This window comes from Balaenoptera physalus, assembly GCF_965194825.1.
Source record: "Balaenoptera physalus genome assembly, chromosome: 1".
NCBI classification, from domain to species: Eukaryota; Metazoa; Chordata; class Mammalia; order Artiodactyla; family Balaenopteridae; genus Balaenoptera; species Balaenoptera physalus.
Window position 1 is genome coordinate 149697057 of NC_138882.1, and position 9081 is coordinate 149706137.

Here is a 9081-nt window from a genome sequence, read left to right on the forward strand (position 1 = left end):
TAGGCCATTGCTTCCCAACCAGGGGTGATTCTGTCCCCCCAGGAGGCATTTGGCAATATCTGGAAACTATTGGTTGTTCCCCCAACTCTCCCCAGCTGGGGAAGAGCGCTACTGGCATCTAATGGGTAGAGGCCAAGGATGCAGCTAAACGTTTACAGTGCACAGGACAATTCCCCACAGCAACTGTCTGACCCCAAATGGCAATAGTAGGTGTGGCTTCTTGGGCAAGCAATATGTGCCGTCAGTAGGGCTCAGCTCTCAGAAGGGCCCGCACTTGGCTTAATACTCTGCCATTGCCATGTTGAAATTCTTGGTAAATTTTGAACCTAGGGGCTCTGTATTTTCATTTTGCACTAGGTTAGACAAGCTATGCAGCCAGTCATAGTCAGTTTGTAGATGTTGAGAAACCCTGTTCTAGGCTCTGAATAGGAATGTAGGAATGAAGATGCCGTTCCTTCCCACAAGGAAGGTGGGGGAGGGGACTGTGTGCTTCCTTGTCTTTGTGCCATGGTGGGGAAGCCTGAGGAGGGACCACCTGACCGGCTTGAAGGGTCAGGGATGGCAAAGTCTCACCTCAGCTAATTTCTAAGGGATGAGTAGGAGATAACCACCTGGACAGGAGAAGAAGGAAAGGGTCCAAATAAGGAAACAACATGTTCACAGGTGCCAGGCTCTGGGAAGACAGGGCTGTGTGTCAGGGACTCTAGGCAGCCCTGTGGGTCCAGGCTACGGGCTGTGATGAGGCGGAGAGGTTAAGAGATGAGGCTGGAATGCTAGCAAGAGCCGGGTCCCAATCACATTAAGGAGCTCTTGAAGGATTTTGAGTAAGGTAGGAGCATGATTAGATTTAATTCTAGAAAGACAGTCACCGGTGGTGTGGCAGACAGATGGGAGGGGCAAGACACTGAGCAGGGGTACTAGTTACAGGGTGGTGACTGTAAAGGAGCTGAGAAACGATATGAGGGGAATGAAGTTGGGCAGGAGCGATAACATAGGGAGGGAGAGAGAGAGACTGAGAGATAATGAGGTCGAACAGGCTTTGATGATTACTGCATGGATACCAATGTAAGATGCTCACGTTTATTATCTTTTTATTAATTCTTTTCATCCCAGCAACAGACTTTGAGGGTCACAACCTTTTTTTATCATTTTACACTTGAGGAATTTAAGGCTAAAGAGATTTAAATAACTTGTCCAAGGTCACATAACTGGTCAGTGTCAGAGCCAACATTTGAAGATAGACATATCTGATGCCCAAGTCATTGGCTTTCCAAAGAGCCACATAGCCCCCTCTCCAGTGTACTGAGGATCCACCAGGGTGACTAAGAACAAGTCCAAACTGGGCCCAGGACAGGTGCTCTCCTTACCTCATGGTACCAACTCTGTTCCTCAAGCCACATGGTCCACTCTCAGGGTTATATACCGAATTCTTCACTTCCTTGGGTCAAGCTGATTTCTTGGCACATTAGTAGATAATTAATAATGGCTAAAGAAGAAGAAAAAATACAGCAGAAATGTGAAAGAGTAAAAAAAACTTTCAGTTGACACCACCAAGAATCAGAGAAATACAAATTAAAATAATAAGATTTTTATTCTCATTATTATTCTCATTTCTGCCTATCAAATTGACTGGCAGTGGGTAACTCGGTACATTCTTTCTGAAAAATGGTTTGACATTATGCATCGTTTTTAAAAAGTCATACCCTCTGCTGAGTACTCAATTATTTCCTTAAGATGAGAACCTGAGTAAAGATGTATGGACGAAGATATTCATCTCAGACTTTTTTACAATGTCAGCAAAAAAGAGGTGGGGGCAATTTTCCAAAAACAGGTGAATGACTAACGATATAAATTCAGAATATTAATTCTGCAGAATTTTTAATGACATTAGAAAGATACCACAATACAACACTAAGTGCAAAAAGAATTTAATAAATACAATTGTATATACAGTAACCTCCTCATCTTGTGTACAGAGTTCTCAGCTAGAGCTTAAGCAATACTGTACCCCTGGGATTGAGGCACGTCTGGAAATGGCAGGTGGAAAGATGGGATGAGTCCAGAGGAATTGTCCTGGGAGAGTAGTCAGCATCAGGAGGGAAGGGCTGGGCAGACATGTTTAACCAAGACACAAAGCTTCATACATAGGCTGGCACGGGGGCTGTTCTGGGGAAGGCAGGGTGTCTGTCACGCAGTTCCTGGGGAACTCAGAATATATCTGAGCCAAGAGAGAAGAGGTTCTGCTGTTTAGCTTATGTGACCATGTAGCAAGCTACCCCGAAATTTCAGTGGCTTAAAACAGCAATTTATCATTTTCCTGCATGGTTCCTTGAGCTAACCGGGCAGTTCTCCCTCAGGGTATCCTATGTGGTTGTGGTCAAATGGTGGGTTGAGCTAGAGTCACCTGAAGGCTGGACTCCTTGGCAATCCAAGATGGCACACTCACATGCCTGGCAGTTGGTGCAGACTGTGCCCTCAGACGGGGCTGTCAACTGGAGCACCTACATGTGGACCCTCTATATGGCTTCTCATCATATGGTGGTGGGTTCTGGGAGGAAGTAACCCAAGAATGAGCATTCCAAGAGACTCAGGTAGTGTCAAGCCTTGTTATCACCTAGTCCCAGAAGTCCCAGAACATGCTTTTGGATGCATCCTGTTGGTAGTAAGTCACGAGGACCAGACCAGATTCAAAGCATTGAGGACTAGATTTCACTTCTTGATGTGAGGAGCAGCAGGTGCTTGCAGGGAGGGAAGGAGTTGATGGTGGGCATCTTTCAAGCCTATTTATCACAACTGTTTTCAATAAAAAGCTCTGTCAGACATTGCTACGTAGGACCTAAAGCAGAGTTGTTTGCACCCCCAAAGTATAAGCCAAAAGGGTCAGAGACTCCCACCTCTATAGGGATCTCAGCTTAGCTTTTGTTTCCTACAGGCTCCGGAGAGCTCAGCTGTGCTCTGTACCTGGAGGATGGCTCCAGGACACCAGGAGGGGCCAAAGTACATGGCAGCTATAAGACTCATAACAGTGCCCATTAGAAAAGGCTTTGAAGGTGGGCCCTGGCAGCAAAAGTGAGGCAGAGTCAGAGGCCTGAAGACCTCCAGAGTGAATATCTTTGTAAGGACCACAATTCTGAAAGTAAAGAAAACAGAGGGGTAGTTCCTGAGTTCATATGAGAAATTCCTTAGAACTTCCCAGAAATAATTCAGGAGACCTTTGCAAAAGAGGGTTTGGGGGAGCCAGTAAAATACAAGTTATGACTACTAATACCATCCCATTTTTTTCATGCCAGCTTGATGTAAAGCAGGTTGTATGACTTAAACACACGAACATTTATGTTTCTATGCACGTACACGTAAATGTACACGTACAAAGAAAAAAAATGCATTGGAAGAAGTTACATCAAAATGTTAAGTGTCTCTGCAATCTCTTACATCAGATCTCTTTGATATCAGGACATTGTTTTTAACTCCCTTCTTTGTATATTTTTCTGTATGTTCCCAATTTTCTAGGATGAACCTATTGCTTATATAACTAGAAATAAGTACACATTTCTTAAGAAAAGCATACATTAATGATGGTGCTTGCTCAAGTCAGGTAATGAGGAGAGGAGGTCTACCCCACTCAGGCCCTGGCTCTGACACAACAGACATGGCAGTCAACAACATCTACAACAGATTTGGCCTTCAGAACAGCCCAGGGAACAATGAGCAGAGCAGGTCAGGAGCCACTGGGTAAGGACGTCCAGACTGATCCCAGGTGGACCCCCACCAGCTTGTCATACCCCCAGATTATCCTACCCAGGCCCCCAGAAGTTGTGCTTGGCTTACATGCCCACCCATAGGCATTTCACTCCCATGCACATCAGGGGCATTTCATCACACTCACCTCCTTCAACCCAGTCCCCGTGAGTCCTCTTTATTTATCCCCAAGACATCTTCCCTAACCTCTTGGAAGTCTGAGAGCATCACTTCTGCTTCCGACTCAAGGGTAAGTTTCTCACCTTCCTGTGATTCTCTCTGCTGGAATGTCCTGTCCTCCACTCATTCTGATCAGTTTCCCATACCTCTGGGGAGTGGGGCAAAAAAAGAAAACCACAGGGAGGCTGCAGAGGAAGCAAAAACAAGGTGGGCCCATCCTAAGTCTGGTGATCAGTGACCAAGCTGGGTGCCCACTGCCCAAACATGCCAGGCAGCACCCTGCCTGTGCTCCTGGAGCACCCCAAGCTTTCCAATGTCATGGCCAGGGCATTGCACCAGCCCATAATCACAGGGCAGGGGCACAACCAGCAAGAGGAAGAAGAGGTAGACAAGATGATGCAACAGAAGATAAAGGAAGAACAGGAGAAAAGGGAGAAGAAGGAGATGGAAGAGAGAATGTCATGGGAAGAGACCAAGGAACAAATCTTGACATTTCAGGAGAAGCTTTTGGCCCTACAGGAAGAAAAGCACTGCTTTTCCTGCAGCTCAAGAACGTTCTACATGAAGAAGAAAAACAAAGGCAAAAGGAGCAGAATGACCTGACCACTCTGACATCAGCTGTGCACCAGCAGAGCCTGACTGTCACCCAGGAGCTCACACCCTCAGCAAGTGGGGGACAGCTGGAGGACACAATCACCCAGGCATCCTCATGACAGCTGGCAGAGCCAAACTGATGTTTGGACCCCAGATGCTTATGACCCAGCACTACGTGGGCTCAGCCGCTGCTTCCAAAGGGACCCCAGAACATGGACAATTCCAAGGCAGCCCAGGTGGTGCTTATGAGACCGCTCAGTCTCCACCTCACCATGGACCCAAGCAGCTAACCTGTAGTCCTACTCAGCAGTTCAGAGCACGATGTTGAGCCTTTCCTGCAGTACAATACCTATCTCAGCCACAGTCACAGCCCCGCTCCATGCACGGCCACTTTCAGCCCACCCAGACAGGGTTCCCCCAGCCTGGTGGTGCCCTGTCCTTGCAAAAGCAGATGGGAGATGCTAACAGCAGACTGCTTCTCTGACTCACCCTCCCCATGCCCCACACATCCCCAAGCTCCGCATCCAGCCCTGGACTCCCTGCCCCTCCCCGCAGATCCTTGTGTGGATGCAACAGCCCGAAAAGTTGGGCTTTTCAGCTACCAGCCAACCCTGCCCTTGGCTCACCACTATCTAGCACAGCCAGGACCCAAGATTCTACCACAAGTGACCATCAGATTATATCTTCAACCCTTACCACTCACCATGGAGGAGGGTCCCCAGTGTGTCTGAGTCCCAGGCCAATAAAGTCTACTGTCACTTGAAAAAAAGGGGAGGGGGCCTCACCTTCTGTAGAAAGCCTCCCCAGACACCCTAGCCCTCCTGTCTCAAAAACCATCCATGCCCAAACTGGTTCCTACGTGCACTCCCTCCCTCACCGCACTGTCCTCACCACATTGCCATGGTTTCTCATCCATTTTCCAAAGTCATGCCGGGGTTCCCTGGGGGTGAGGACCTTGCCTGATTCATCCCCGGGACCCCAGCACCAGGTCAGCATGCCCACTTCCTTCCACACACCTGTTACACCTGCCTCTAGGAGCCGAGGTGTCTAGAGTTAGGCTTACAGTTATAAGGTATGCCTATTGGTAGGGAAGGTGTTGTGGGCTGTCTGGAAAAAAAGCAAATTATTAAGAAGTAACAACGAACTACACACTGTCTGAAAAATGGCAGTGGGAAGAGATCCTCCTAAGCTTCTTCCCAAAATGTCCTCAGAGGGGCAGAAGTTTGCTCACAGCTTTATACGCCTTAAGTCATTTAATTAACAACCCAATCAAGTGAGGAAATAGGGACTCGGAGAAGGGAAGCAGGTGACCTGATTGCATATCATGTAAATGCAGAGCTAGGACTATCTGGCTTGAAGCCCATGCCTTACCCTCCAGACCACAGGAGGATGGAAAGTTGGTCCTGGGGGAGATCTGTGGGCTTTGATAAAGTTAGAGTCACCTTTCCTCAGGGAAAGAGGGAGAAAGAAGGCATTTCTCTGCCTAAAGTGTCTGAGTGGGTGTGTCTGCTTCTTCATGCTTTCCATCATTGCCTGTTATGGGCTGAATTGTGTCCTCCCAAAATGCATATGTTGAAGCCCTAAGCCTCAATATGACTCTTTTGGGAGACAGAGCATTGAAGGAGGAAATTAAGGTTACATAAGGCTATAAGGGTGGGGCCCTAACCCGATTAGACTGGTGTCCTTATAAGAGGAAGAGACACCAGGAGGGCATGCGACAGAGAAAAGACCACGTGAGGACACAGCAAAAAGGCAGCCATCTGCAAGCCAAGGACAGAGGCCTCAGGAGAAACCAAAACAATTGATACCTTGAATGATACCTTGTTCTTAGATTTCCAGCCTCCCAAACTGTGACAAGTAAATTTCTGTGCTTTAAACCATCCAGTCTGTGACATTCTGTTATGGCTGCCCTAGCAGTCTAAGGCACGGCCCAAAGAGGAAAAAGGACACATGTTTGCATGTCTCTTTGGCCTTGATTACCCCTAAGGAGCCGGGTGGCAGGAAGATCAGAATTGGAGTTGGGGGGGGTATGGTGGAAAGCCTCTAGAAAAAGGGGCCGTACTTCTACCAGCTGGGGTAACCCTGGGAACATTCCTTTACCACAGAGGCCGGGACCATCAGTATGTGTGAGACACCTGCACAGACCACCCATCGGGCTGGAGAAACGACTCACAGGGAGTAGGAGGGCTTCGGCTTAAGCTGGCCACAGACTCTCAGCCAGTCTGATTGCAGTAAGAGGAAAAGAACAAAACTCGAGTGACCACTAGCAGCCACGCACAACAGCCCTACTGAGAGAACTGTATCCATCAGGGAAGCCAAGTTCACCACAGATGGTCCAGAAAAGAACAAAAAAGACTTTGGTAAAAGGACCGTTGAAGAGGCAGAGGCAGAGATAGGGGCAGAGATAAGGGAACAGATGAGAATCCTGAGCCACCAGACACTGGCAACAGCAGAGAGCTGTTAGCACCACAAGGGCTAGAGGGACAGAGACAGTGTTAGTGAAGCTATGAAAACCAGCTCCCACGCAGGACGTCAACCACAAAATACTGCCAGGAATATGGTGCTGAGGCAGCAAAGAAATACCCCAGGCCTCTCTCTTCCTATTGCTCTACCTCCTGCCAGGGCCTCCCATGAGCCAAGCCTGTCATCAAGGGAGCCCAGGTAATGCATTCCATAAGGGTCAGCCTTATCCCAGAGCAAGGCAAAGAGAATCAAAAATGGATCTCGGGGCTTCCCTGGTGGTGCAGTGGTTGAAAATCCGCCTGCCGATGCAGGGGACACAGGTTTGATCCCTGGTCCAGGAAGATCCCACATGCTGCAGAGCGGCTAAGCCCGTGCGCCACAACTACTGAGCCTGCGCTCTAGAGCCCGCAAGCCACAACTGCTGAGCCCACGTGCCGCAACTACTGAAGCCCACATGCCTAGAGCCCGTGCTCTGCGACAGGAGAGGCCACCGCAGTGAGAAGCCCACGCACCACAACGAAGAGTAGCCCCCGCTCGCCGCAACTAGAGAAAGCCCGCATGCAGCAGCGAGGACCCAACGCAGCCAAAAATAAATAAATAAATTTATTAAAAAAAAATGGATCTGGGAGCAAATAGAAAATACCATTGTTATCCCAGGTTTTCAAATAAGGAAAGTGAGCCTGGGAAATTAGGTATTTGCTCAACCTCTTCCAAACACCATACTGTACTTCCTGGAACTCATCTAGATGGAGCAAGTCTGTTTATTGTAATGGGCAAGTAAACAGCCTGGTAAACACCAGGAGGCAAGTATTACACATTATGACAGCACATGGCTGGGAACCCAAACAGTGGCTAGGGGAGGAGGAGATGTCAGACAGGCTTTTCAGAAAAAGTGACTCCTGAGCAGAGTCTTTTTTTTTTTTTTGGAAAATAGGTAGAATTTTTTATCCTTTTTTTTTAATACAATGTTTAAAGGTTTCACTCTACTGACAGTTATTACAAAATATTGGCTATTTTCCCCGTGTTGTACAATACATTCTTGAGCCTATCTTACACCCAATAGTTTGTACCACCCTCTCCCACCCTATAATACCCTCCCCCTTCCCCCTCCCCACTGGTAACCACTAGTTTGTCCTCCATATCGGTGAGTCTACTTCTTTTTTTGTTATATTCATTAGTTTGTTGTATTTTTTAGAGTCCACAAATAAGTGATATCATACAGTATTTGTCTTTCTCAGTCTAACATTTCACCTAGCATAATGCCCTCCAAGTCCATCCATGATGCTGCAAATGGCAAAATTTTGTTCTTTTTCATAGCCTTTCACAAGCATCTTACCCTACAGCACCACCACCTTCTCTGAATCTCCATAGTCCCTGATTTTGAACTGTACAACACAGTATTTAATTTTTTAAGATAGTATTATTCTTAAGGTTCTTCTGTGTATTATTTTTTCTCTCTAGTTTTCTAATCCTCATATATTACCCCTGACAAACAGCACCCAGTAAGTCTTTAGAAGACCTTTGTTGATTGGTTGATAACTCTTGGTTGTTTAGAGTCTTTTCTCTGTGCTGACTAAAATATGTTCTCTCGCTCAGCCCATGGTGAATGATAGGGTCTTACCAGAGCATTTCAAAATGTCCCCTGCAGGTCCAGGGCCCTGGAGGCCAGGCTGGGGACATGACCTTGGCTGAGTCCTTCTCTATCCCCCATTCAGCACTGCCCCCTGTCTTTTCTTCACTTCCTGAGACAGGGACACAGATGGCCTGTCACCTCACCAGGCTGACACATGGTAGACACCATCAGCAGGAGCCAGTATTATTTTTATTAGCAAAGCTATACTTGTAGATCCGCAAGACATCTACCAATCTATCCCAGAGCATTTCTTGATTTTATCATTTCTAATCACCACGATGGATGTGTGTTAAAGCTGTAGATTCTTCTTCCTCTGAAGATTTGCAAAAGTAGAAGAGTGTTCTCTGCTGGGGATTGATTTCTGGGTGGCCTGTCCGAAACACCAGGGCTGAGTGGCTAAAACTGTCTCTCTCTCCCAGTCATTTCCACAATTTCTGAGCAAAGCCATCCTCCATCAACAATTATTTTCCTAG

At 47.3% G+C, this 9081-nt stretch overlaps 1 pseudogene across 1 annotated transcript; it reads left to right on the top strand.

Annotated features, from left to right (window-relative positions):
- Positions 1-4182: 4182 nt before the first annotated feature.
- On the top strand, positions 4183-5181 carry LOC309657169 (G protein pathway suppressor 2 pseudogene; annotated as a pseudogene). The gene has a single exon. The product of its transcript is annotated as a G protein pathway suppressor 2 pseudogene (transcript).
- Positions 5182-9081: the final 3900 nt, after the last annotated feature.